Source organism: Apodemus sylvaticus, chromosome 10 (genome assembly GCF_947179515.1).
Source record: "Apodemus sylvaticus chromosome 10, mApoSyl1.1, whole genome shotgun sequence".
In the NCBI taxonomy this organism is placed as follows: Eukaryota; Metazoa; Chordata; class Mammalia; order Rodentia; family Muridae; genus Apodemus; species Apodemus sylvaticus.
Window position 1 is genome coordinate 46,886,766 of NC_067481.1, and position 13,105 is coordinate 46,899,870.

The following is a 13,105-nucleotide window of genomic DNA, read 5'->3' on the forward strand; positions in this document are numbered from 1 at the left end:
TTTCTTGGCCTTGGGAGGGCACCAGTAGTTTGAGCCAGTCTAGTTTGAGTTCATCAGAGTAGGAGACATACCCGAAGTTCCCACAGAAGAGCTCCAGGATAGAGATGTGAATGGCTGGGAGAGAATGACTGGGGATTGTGGAGAGCTAAGTCAGGGCCTGCTCTCTGTGCAACTGTATCCAACACTGATCTGTGGAGGACTCAATGGATATAAATGGAAGGAATCCATTATAGTGCTGTATTAGACCTCGCTGATGTTTGACTTCTGTATCTTCTTAGTTTTAACCTTCTGTGATCACCGGACTCACTTGGAGCAGATGGCAATGGGCTTTCAGGGTGCTGGGTTATCTTTATAACCCACCCTCTATGATGGGAGAGTGGGCTCAGGACCGCATCACTGTTCTGTCCATCCGTTGTATAGAGGTTTCACTACATAGAGATAGCATGGTGTTAACCTTTCAGTGGCCCTGGTGACTGTTAGTCTTCCCTCGTGGAAGGACTAATGGCGTGAAACGTGGGACTCTCAACTGAGTAACAGTGACACAGAAGCCTGTTTATTTTCCAAGAATTATAATAAATAAAATGGTGGTGGTGGTGGTAGTTTTGCTTTGTTTTGCTTTGTTTTCAAACAGGGTTTCTCTGTGTAGCCCTCACTGTCCCAGAACTCCCCCTATAGACCAGGCTAGCCTCAGATATCTGCCTACCTTTCTGCCTCCCTAGTGCTGAGATTAAAGGCTTGTGCCACAATGCTCAGAGGAATGTCTGTGTTTTAAGAAGTCAAATTTGTTGTTTCCTCTGATAGTGTGTGTTATCTTTATAGTACCATACTGTAGAACTGTAAAACACAGACTTTAGATTTTCTCTACCAAGCAATTTTTGGCAGCCATTGGTTTCTCTTTCTCAATCACTGGGTGTTCCCAAGAGCACTTGCTTGGTTCAACCTAGTTAAAGCAAAAAAAAAAAAAAAAAAAAAAAAAAAAAAAAAAAAAAAAAAATCACTGTTTCCCTTCACCCCATGACTACTTTTTCCCCCTCTCAGCCCAGTAGCTGCTCCTGCACCATTCCTTAGCTCAGTGTGTTACCGGTTATCAATGCTTCTTTCTTCTCTTTACCACAACCCCTGGGACTTGTTCCTTCTCTAACATTACCCTAACTCAGCCTCTTCTTACTGTGGACAATGAATGCTGCTGCTTAGGGAGTGTCTGGTCCCCATCCTCCGGTCCTTGTCCTTCTGCCTTCTCTCTTCTCTCATATAGAGACCCAGAGCCATTCTGTGGTTTAGATTTCCAAATCCCCCCAGTAGCACACACTGTATCTATAAAACTGCTTGAGCATAAGTCATATATATATATTACTCATGTACCTGGATAACAAAACATATTTTAAAAATAAATACAAATTTATATTAATATAAGATTAAAGGGAAATAAAAAGTGAACTTCCCTTCCAACCCCTAGTACTGGGGAGTAAACCCAAGGCCTAATCAAATAGCTAAGCTAATTAATCTAAGTAATCTAAGCTAGCATTCTACAACTGACCTATATACACACTCTAGTTTTTTATTTAACAATTTGAGTTTTTAGAGATCAAAAACTGTTCTTTCTATAATTGAAAAGTATCTGCTATTTTCGAAGCATAGTGGATTAAGTAATTTACACTTCTAATTTCAGGTCATTTTTAAAAATAGGTTTTAACTGCCATCATAGCCAAAAAGGATATTCTTAGTTACAATTGCCAAATGCACCCAAAGTGCATCACCAAATCCCAGCCCTGGATTCTATACAATAGTTATGCAAGGTCTTACTGTACTCAGCCAACAGTAAGCCCAGCGTGGGCACCTGTAATTCCAGAACAGAGGGCTGTTGTTCTGTCGCTTTGATTGGCAGTGCTGAATTAGAGCCTAGGCAAGCGTTTGTCCGCTGAGCTGCACCCTCAGCCCTTCCAACTTTCGATTTACAGCAATGAAGGAGAAAAAAGAGGAGGATTAATTATGGTGTCACTGGCCGCCGCAGTGATGACAGAAGCATCCATTCCCAGAGGCAACTTCTGTTTCTGCAGTATAATACCCCAGTAACTCCAGCACCCCTCTTCCAAGCAATAGAGCTCACAAAGCTTTCTGTCTGGTTCAGGCTTATGACATGAAGTAGACAGCGATCCTCATTGCTTCAAGGGTCCTCTTGTCCCACTCATTCTCAGAGCCTGCTGCTCTACTCAGTAAGATCCCTTTAGTAAATTCTGTCTGTCCTTAAATAAGCTTGGCTAGTTACATTCCTGTGGCTAAGCAAGGATTAACTTTGCATTTCCATTGTGATTGACACAGTAACATAGTGTTAGTGTGCCATAAAATTGAACAACAAAAAGCCTTTGAAAGAATTCATGCCTATATAGTAGTTTATTAAAACATCATAACTATATTAATATTGTACTTAATGGTGAAAGGCTGAAACCTTTTCCTTAGAAGGAACGAGGGCTTGCTTTGGCAGCTCATATACTAAAGTTGGAACCAAACAGAAGATTATCACATCTGTGCAAGGATGATGTGCAAGTTTGCGAAGTGTTCCATATTTTAAAGTTGGACATGGTGACCTACCTATCAGTCAGAGTAACTAAATGAAGAAAAAGAAATGAATACAAGTCATCCAAATAAGAAAAAAGAAAGCTATAACTTTATTTGTAGATAACACCTACTCATTTTTAAATAGGAAAGCCCAAGGTATCCACTAAAAATCTAGAATAAGTTCAGCAAAGCTACACAAAAGAAGAGATTTATCAGTCATACTTAAAAAAAATCTGTTTTCCAGGGTCTTGTTATGTAGCCCAGGCTAGCTCTGAATTCTCAGTTCTCCAGCTTTGGTGTCTAAAATGCTGGGATTATGTGGTCTCATGTTCTGCTTCTCCTCTGGGAGCTGCCTGGGCACTGCTGCTATACCAAGAGGGCAGGGAGGATGGGAAATCCACAGTCTGAATTTCCCCTCATACACACACACATATATACATACACACATATATAATTTATATATTATTTTTATACTATGTTATATATAGTTTATATAGTATTCTATATTATTATTTATATATCCTATATATTCATATAGTTTATTTATATATAAATTCCATATATATATATATATATATATATATATATATATATATATACATACACACACATGTACATGGAATTTATTAGAATTATTTACAGGTTGTGGTCCAGCCAGTCCAACAATGGCTGCCTATGAACAGATGGTCCAAGAATCCAGCAGCTGTTCACTTAGTCTGTGAAGCTGGATGTCTCAGCTGGTCTTTAGAACATTGTAGAATCTGAAGAAGTAAGCCCTAATGCCAGTGAAGGGATGGACTTGCTATCTAGGACAAAAGCGAGGTTTCCTTCTTCTATGCTCTTTCTATAGGCTTCCAAAGAAGGTGTGACCCAGATTAGAGGTGGGTCTTCCCACCTCAAAAAAATATGGATTGAAGGTGTGTCTTCCCACCTCAAAGATCCAGGTTAGAAGTGAATCTCACTTCAAACGATTAAATTAAGTAAATATCCCTCACAGATGTGCTCATCCATTTTTGAGTTTTAGTTATTCCAGATATAGTCTAGTTGGCATTCAAAATAGCTATCATCCCAGGTGTGATTGTTAGGAAAGGAGTTGAATTTATTTTGCGGCTATATCCTCCATATATTTTTAGTATAAAAGACCTTGAAATATAGGTAGTAGAGATTTGTCAAGTTGCTCTGAGTCCTTATCCAGCAAAGTCTAAAATAGGCAAGGTCACCTTTGCCCTGGACAACTGTGTTTTAGAACTTTTCCCAATGTGGTTAAAAACAAACAAACAAAAAAGACCATATAATTTCGAATTTACTTTTCCAATTATGTTTGAGTATAGGGCTCAATGAGGTTAAGTATGTGTACTTTGTTGTACAAGCCTCCCCACCACTCCCTTCCCAGATTCTTATCATGCGAAATTGAACATTTATACTTACTAAACAACTCCCCCCCCTCCTGGCCCCCACTCTCCAGACTCCCCACCTCTGTGAATTTAGCTACTCCACATGGATGCCACATTTTGGGATAAGACTGAATTATTTTATTTAGAGTAACACACACACACACACACACACACACACACACACACACACACACAGGTTCAACTGTCCCAGTAGGAACAGATGCTAGCATTGTCTTCCCTTTTAGGGCTAATGCCCCACTGTTGTATCTAACACATTGTGTTGTCTTTGTCTTTTTTACTATTGAAAATAATCATGCTATAAAGCCAGATGCATGGATATAGGTTTAAAACTGAACAATAATTTATATACATTCAAATGTATGGATTTCTTTCTTCTTGTTTTTAATTTTTTTTGAGACAAGGTTTCAGGTAGCCAAGGTGGACTAGTCTTCCTGTCTCTACCTTCCCAGAGCTTATATTACAGGCCTGTGCTGCCACGCCCAACTGAAGGATGCTCTCTCTCTGTGCCTCTTTTCAGTCAATATCTCCTCCCAAACAACCATTGTTCTGACTTAAAAAAGATTTATTTTATATTATATATATTATATACATTATATTAATTATATTACATTATATTATATTATATGTCACGCGCCTATCGTCTCGCCAGCAAGAACAACGCACAGCAACAGGATTCTTCTGTGGACACTCTTTATTGTACAGCTTTTCAGTACCGCTCCTGACGCTGAGAGTTCTGAACCTTCCCCGGACGGGCCACCAACTGTTGGTGCCTAACTCGACCAACGAGGAAAGACGCGACACGACCAGGTTCTTCTCTGCAGCGCTTTATTCAGGACCTTGCTTTTCTTCTTCTATCCCGGGGCACCCAGCCTGTCTTTTGCTGCCCTTATATAGCCCAGCAGCCCTCGCTTAGGGGCGTGTCGCATTGTGATAGGAGAACTAAGGTGCACCTCATTAGCATGCCAATGCTGAGTCATAGCGAAGCCGTACTGCACGTGTGTTAAAGTTGTTTACCAACTGCACATGTGTCAAAGTTGTTTGCACGTGTGTCAAAGTTGTTTACCAGGACTAAATATTTCCTGCCAGCGCCATCTTGCAACAGCGCTGGATAAAGTGGCTTCCCACAATTATATATGTTGAGTATTCTGTCACTGTCTTCAGACACTCCAGAAGAGGGCATCAGTTCCCATTACAGATGGTTGTGAGCCACCATGTGGTTGCTGGGAATTGAACTCAGGACCTCTGGAAGAGAAGTCAGTGCTCTTAACCAATGAGTACTCTATCTAGTCCCATCTCTGTTCTGATTTTTATACCATGGATTAGTTACCTTGTTAACTTGATACAAATGGACTTACAACAGCAGGTACATACTTGCTTGTGTCTGGCTTCTTGGACTCAATTTAATGTTTTTTTTGATTCAGCTTCACAGTTATAATTCACTCTTCTTTGTTGTACACCAGTTTTAAAACTCAGTCTCATTGTGTCGGCTTCCGGGTGAAGGATATTACAAGTAAACCTAAATGCATGTTCTACCACTACACCACATCCCCAAACATTCTTACATGTCTTTTCTTTTTAAGGTGTACTTATTTTGTTTTTCATGTGTGAGTGTTTTGCTTGCATATATGTATGTATGTGCATTGTGTGTGTGCCTGGTATCAGGGGAGGTCAGAAGAGGGGCTAAAAGAGTTTAAAAATATTTAATTATTTTTAAAATGGTGTGTGTGTGCATGTATATGCATGCCAACAGAAGTCAAAAGCATCGGGTTTCCAAGAGTTGGAGTCACAGGCGGTTGTGAACCACTTGACATGTTGCTGAGAACTGCATTTGGGACTTTTGCAACAGCACTACATACTCCAAATAGAAGTTCTAAGTAGTACATGCTACAACTGTGAAGCCTTCTCTCCAGGAATCCCCTGTTTTTGTGAGAGAGGGGATCTCAGATAGCCAAGGCTGGTGCTGAACTCACTATGTAGTTAAGGATGGTCTTGAACATCTGATCCTCATGCTTCTGCATCCCAAGTTCTAGCAGTACCACCATTCAGCACCATGCCTGGATTTATGCACTGTTGGAGCTCAAACCCAGGGTCTCGTGTAAGCTACACAAGCACTCTACCAATTAAATTACATTTTGTGATTCAACCTATGCTCTTCTGACCTCTGCTCATTAAATGCTTTTAAAACCTTTTCCACTCTTGAAAAGGCCTTGCAGCATCCTGATATGGTAGTCTAGTGATTTTTATTAGCAAGTAAATCAACCCCATTTTTAGAAAAAGTAATTCCATCTTCTGTTGCTACCTCTACTCATTGACAACCATGGTGGCTACCAGGAATTGAGAAAGAGAATAGCATTTGTGATTAGAAAAAGAGTCACCCAAATTTATGACTTGAAACAGGGTCATGTTATGTTGCTTTGAATACTTGATCCCTCTGGCCCAACCTCCTGAGTGCCTGGTTTATAGGTGTGTACCATCACCCTCAGCTCCGGGAACTTTTTTTTAAAGGAGGCCCATATCTAAACATAGCAAAAGCAATATACAGCAAAGCGGTAGCCAAGATTAAACTAAATGGAGAGAAACTTGAAACAATCCCACTAAAATCAGGGACTAGACAAGGCTGCCCCCTCTCTCCATATCTTTTCAATATAGTACTTGAAGTTCTAGCTAGAGCAATTAGACAACATAAGGAGGTCAAAGGGATACAAATTAGAAAGGAAGAAGTCAAACTATCACTATATGCAGATGATATGATAGTATACTTAAGTGAACCAAAAAACTCCACCAGAGAACTCCTACAGCTGATAATCAACTCAAGCAAATCAGTAGCCTTCCTATACTCAAAGGATAAGCAGGCTGAGAAAGAAATTAGGGAAATGACACCCTTCACAATAGCCACAAACAATATAAAGTACCTTGGGGTGACTCTAACCAAACAAGTGAAAGATCTGTATGACAAGAACTTCAGGTCTCTGAAGAAGGAAATCGAAGATGACCTCAGAAAATGGAAAAATCTTCCATACTCGTGGATTGGCAGGATTAATATAGTAAAAATGGCCATCTTGCCAAAAGCAATATACAGATTCAACTTAATCCCCATCAAAATCCCAACTCAGTTCTTCATAGAATTAGAAAGAGCAATTCTCAAATTCATCTGGAATAACAAAAAACCCAGGATAGCTAAAACTATTCTCAACAGTAAAAAAACTTCTGGGGGGAATCAGTATCCCAGACCTCAAGCAGTACTATAGAGCAATAGTGTTAAAAACTGCATGGTATTGGTACAGTGACAGGCAGGTAGATCAATGGAATAGATTGAAGACCCAGAAATGAACCCACACACCTATGGTCACTTGATCTTTGACAAAGGACCTGAAACCATCCAATGAAAAAAAGATAGTCTTTTCAACAAATGGTGCTGGCTCAACTGGAGGTCAGCATACAGAAGAATGAGAATTGATCCATTCTTATCTCCTTGTACTAAGCTCAACTCCGAGTGGATCAAGGACCTCCACATAAAACTAGACACATTGAAACTAATAGAAAAGAAACTGGGGAAGACGCTTGAGGACATGGGCACAGGGGAAAAGTTCCTGAACAGAACACCAATAGCTTATGCTCTAAGATCAAGAATTGACAAATGGGACCTCATAAAATTACAGAGTTTCTATAAGGCAAAGGACCCTTTCAATCGGACAAAACGGCAACCAACAAATTGGGATAAGATCTTCACCAACCCTACATCCGACAGAGGGCTAATATCCGATATATACAAGGAACTCAAGAAGTTAGACTCCAGAGAGCCAAATAACCATATTAAAAATGAGGTACAGAGCTAAACAAAGAATTTTCACCTGAAAAACTTTGAATGGCTGAGAAGCACCTTAAGAAATGTTCAATATCATTAGTCATTAGGGAAATGCAAATCAAAACAACCCTGAGATTTTACCTTACACTAGTCAGAATGGCTAAGATTAAAAACTCAGGAGACATCAAGTGTTGGTGAGGATGTGGAGAAAGTGGAACATTCCTCCACTGTTTGTGGGAATGCAAGTTGGTACAACCACTCTGGAAATCAGTCTGGCGGTTCCTCAGAAAGCTGGGCATGACACTTCTGGAGGACCAGCTATACCACTCCTGGGCATATACCCAGAGGATTCTCCAGCATGCAATAAGGACACATGCTCCACTATGTTCATAGCAGCCTTATTTATAATAGCCAGAAGCTGGAAAGACCCCAGATGTCCCTCAATGAAGGAAGAGATACAGAAAATGTGGTATATTTACACAATGGAATACTACTCAGCAATTAAAAACAATGAATTCATGAAATTTTTAGGCAAATGTTGGACTTGTAAAATATCATCCTAAGTGAGGTAACCTAATCACAAAAGAACACACATGGAATGCAGTCACTGATAAGTGGATATTAGCCCAGAAGCTCTGAATACCCAAAACACAATTCACATATCAAATCATTCCCAAGAAGAAGGAAGGAGAGGGCCCTGGTCCTGGAAAGGCTTGATGCACCTTTGTAGGGGATTACCAAGACAGAGAAGTAGGTGGGGGTTGATTGGAGAACAGGCGGAGGGAAGAGGGCTTATGGGACTTATGGGGAGGGGGGAACCGGGAAAGGGAAAATCATTTGGAATGTAAACAAAGAATATAGAAAATTAAAAAAAGAAAATCCAACATAGTATTGAAATAAAAAAATAAAGTTTAAAAAATGAAAAAAAAAAAAAAAAAAGGAGGGAAAATGTCTGCACCTGATCATCCTTAAAGGGAGAAACACAAGAGTAACAGAAATGTTCATCTTTAATTCATAAAATTTCAATTTCATAGTGTAAAAGGAAGTCATTTTAATTTTAGCATATAGGTAAAAGTTCATGTCATCCTCAAAATAACATTTTTATCAAGATTTTTTCTTTTTTCTTTTTTTTTTCCTTCTTTTTTTTTTTTTTTTTTTTGGCTAGGAAGGGATACCTTCATTTTTCTTTATAATGCTTATAGTGGATTGAATAGGTATGGCTCCCATATATTCATGTGTTTAAACAATGCTTGGCTCACAGGAAGGGGCAATATTAGGAGGTGTGGCCTTGTTGGAGAAATCATGTCACTGTCTGGAGAGAACTTTGAGGTCTCCTATGCTCAAGCTCTACCCAGTGTGGAATCCAGTCTCCTTCTAGCTGCCTTCAGATCAAGATGGCAGAACTCTTGGTTCCTCCAGCACCAAGTCCTGCCTGTACGATGTCAGGCTTCCCACCATGATGATAATGGACTGAACTGCTGAAACTGCCAGTTCCAATTCAGTGTTTGCCTTTATAAGAGTTGCCTTGGTCATGGTGTCTCTTCACAGCAATGGAGTCCTAAGACAGTGTCAAAAGCCTCCAAGGTTCTAATTAATCTCACCTGTGTGCTTTTCACCTCCAAATGCCCAACAGAGACTGTGTTTAACCAAGATCTGCTGGGTTAGCTTTTTTGTTGAGGGGAGACCTTGCACGGAACAACTAAGGACCAAGTGAAGGATGATGAAGTAATGAAGGATGATGGGGGAAGAGCCCCAGGGGCAGAGAGGTGAGAGTATGTGGGAGAGCAGTGAGCAAAGAGAGAGAGGAGGGGCAAGTAGCCCCTCTTATAGTGGGCCAGATCTCTGGGGCGGGGCATACCTGGCTATTGCCAGGTAGGTGTGGGGTGGAGCTTAGACAAAACCCCAACACCAAGAAAATGATAAGGACAAGGGGTGGGAAGCAACGTTGCAGCCTTGGCTTCCAGTACCTCAACTGCCTCTGGAAATTTGCTGCAATCTCTGCCAATCTTGTCTTATCTTTGGTTGCACCAGTTCCCCTAATTTCTTATCTTGATTCATCACCTGTTCTTTCCTCTTTTTGAGGGTTCCCTGAGTGTGATGAGCTGTGAGATACTAATTGCTGCCTACGAGGTCTGTTTGCAAGCCTTCTGCCCTGTTCTGGCTCTCATGCAGACTTGTGGAAGCTGGGTTGCTGCTTTCTCCGCGTCTCTGAGCATCACTTTTCTCTCAGACCTGTGACAGAAAGGTGGCTGCAGATTGTTCCCATAAATAGCATCAATTTCGTCACCTTCTGGTTCTTTAGCTCGTCCTCCTGAGACAGCGTCCAGTTGGCTGGGTATACATGTGCTTATGCCAGCTGGGTCTCAGCAAGCATTTTTGCCAGCGTTGGAGGCTGTTATTATTGGCTGTGGGAAGGAATTGCGTTAGTAACCGAACTTTTTAATTAATTAATTTTTATATTTTGGTATGTGGTTAAGGGCTTGTGAATTTTTCTCTGGGCTGTATATGCAACAGAACACAGTTCTGTTTTTGTTGTTGTTGTTGTTTTGTTTTTGTTTTTGTTTTTTGAGACAAGGTTTCTCTGTGTAGCCCTGGCTGTCCTGGAACTCACTCTGTAGACCAAGCTGGCCTCGAACTCAGAAATCCACCTGCCTCTACCTCCCAAGTGTTGGGATCAAAGGTGTGTGCCACCACCACCCGGCTCAGAACACAGTTCTGATTTCTTGTCACCTTTTTAATTGGAAAATGTCTTTAATCCTGGTAATGCTTTATTATATCTGGGCAAAAAACAAACAAACAAACAAAGAACACTTGGTACCATTTGAAACTGTTGCTAGAATCTAGAGGCAGTCTCTGTCAAACCTATAAAATGTATATAAGATACAACTGAAGCTCTAACCTAATTGCACTGAGCCCTAACAGCAGTCACATGTAAGAGAAATCCATATCTATGCCTATAAAAGTTGTAGAAATAAGTGTGGTGAATATTCACTGTAGTTACATTAGGAAGAAAGCTCTGGGGCCAGTGAGATGGCTCAGTGGGTGAAGTCACCGTGGCCAGCAAGGTCAACCATTTTAAAGCATGTGATCAAACAGCATTTAGTAAACTCACCACTAGCACTACAGAGCTCTAGAAAGTTTTAGCATCCTAAAAGGAAAGCCCACTTAGTAGTTATTTTCAGTAGTTTCAGTTACCATAGTGAACTATTGGGGGTTGGTCTGGTGTTGCTATGTATTTAAATGTTAAATTCTGTACCCCACGATCTGGTTGCACCAAGAGGAGCAAATTCCCATATACATCTGTCTTTGTTGTGTAAATCGTGCTCCCCAATTTAAAATTATTGGTTAAAAAAAAACAAAAAACTGGCGACATCTAATTACTGGGGAGAGTAGGAGGAGGTAGGGCTTGGGTGACTGGGCTAGGGTCACAGGTGGGGTCCACGAGAGGCCGGGAGAAGACAGAGAGAAGGAGCTTGAAGGAGGAAGAAGATGGAGAGAATGGAAGGTCTCCATTAGATGTGAGGGACCAGCAGCATGTAGCAGAGTGAAATGGACTCTGCGGACAGGCTGGTGGAGCAGAAGTAACCTGGGAAGACTCAAACAGCAAGTATTTGGGGAACTCAGCTGGGGAAGTAGCCAGTCTAGTCCTTAGAAAATTAGATTAGTGGTAGCCCTGCCAGTAATTGCACAAAAGCTAAATAAATCAATCAATCATAATCTGAGTCTCATTCATTTGAAGCTAGACAGGGATAGAAATAATTAAATTAATTAACATGTTTTTAAATCACAAATTCTGAGAAATATGTTGGAATCCTACACTGTCCTGCTTCAAACAGCTTAGAACAAGAGTTACCCATTGTCCAGTTTCCATAGTGTATATGTTACCTACCTGTGAGTCAATCGAGAGCCACCTGGGTTATCAGATCTGCTGCTACAGTATCACAGAATTGGGTTCAAGAAACTTTTATTTAATAGTGGTATTGGAGCATGAGAGTGGGACACTAGGAACATACTTTAGTGAGGGAAGAAAAAAACAAAAAACATCTAAATGCCAGGCTGGGGAGTTGGCTCAGTGGATAAAGTGCTTATCATGCAAACATGAGAACTGGAGTTCAGATCTCCGTGCCCATGCAAGCACATACGTCTACAACTCCAGTGTTGGAAGAGGCTGAGGCAGAGGGATCCTGGATCTTATCTATGGTTCTAGGCACTTACCAGGAGACCTAGGATCTATCTCTCCAGAATAAGGAGGACTACTGAACCACTGAGCTGCCAAGCTTTATCTGCCACTGAACCTATAATTACATTGGTTAAGTCTAATATATAGCCAGGATGAGCACCATCACGTAGTAGGATTCTAGTCTTCTCTGAGGCTTTCTTATATAGAATTCCACCCTTTTTCTAGATGATAGGCAGCTATAATGACTATTCCTGGTTGTCAACTTGACGATATCTGGAATGAACTACAATCCAGAATTGGAAGGTTAACCTATGATCCAGATCTTGAGGCTGGGAGACACAAGTTTCTGACCTGGATCTTGACATGGAGATCTTGAGTCATGGTGGCTATGAATCCTAGGAGACTAAGACAAGGAGATCTCTGAGTTCAAGTCAGCCTGGTATAAAACAAGTCCCAAATCCAGAAGTGAGAGTATATACCTTTAATATGGGCCACATCTTCTGCTGGAGACCTTTGTAAGGGCATTGGAAAAAGGAAGATTCGCTCTTCTTCACCTGCTCGCATTTACTTGCCAGCACATCTGTTAAAATCTACTAGCCTTGTGGGACTGAGCAACTACTAGATCCTTGGACTTCTCATTCACAGCTGACCATTGTTGGGGAATTGGACTACAGACTATAAGTCATCATAACAAGTTCCTGTACTATATAGAGACTCTCGGTAAGTTCTGTGACTCTAGAGAACCCTGACCAATACAGCAGCCAAGACAATGATCCACTTTAGAAATATCAAGAGTTCTGCTTTTCTTGCCCCAGCCACTTGCCAAGTCACCATGGCAACCAAGCACCTTCCCTTTTAGTACCCTCTATGTTCTGTGCTCTCTCTTTGAAGTCTGCTTCCAGGGCTATAGCTCCTAAGCAGCCCATTAAATCCTTGCTTGGGTCAGAACCGCACCTCAGAGTCAAAGGACTTTGAGAAATGCTTTCCTCAAAACAGAACAGGCAGTATTTCTTCATCAGAAGCAGCTGGGACTACTTGCAGGTGCCCCTCAAGAGCCAGTCTGTTAATGTGAAGGCTTGGAAGGAGGACAGTAAGGGTCCTGAGATCCTCACCTGAGACTCTCAACTCCCTGTCGCCGTTCCTGCTCAG

General features: G+C 41.0%; 1 non-coding gene across 1 annotated transcript; it reads left to right on the top strand.

The window, feature by feature from the left end:
- Positions 1-2,466: 2,466 nt before the first annotated feature.
- Positions 2,467-2,568, top strand: LOC127695642 (U6 spliceosomal RNA). The gene has a single exon (XR_007980024.1). It is a non-coding gene; the product is annotated as a U6 spliceosomal RNA (small nuclear RNA).
- Positions 2,569-13,105: the final 10,537 nt, after the last annotated feature.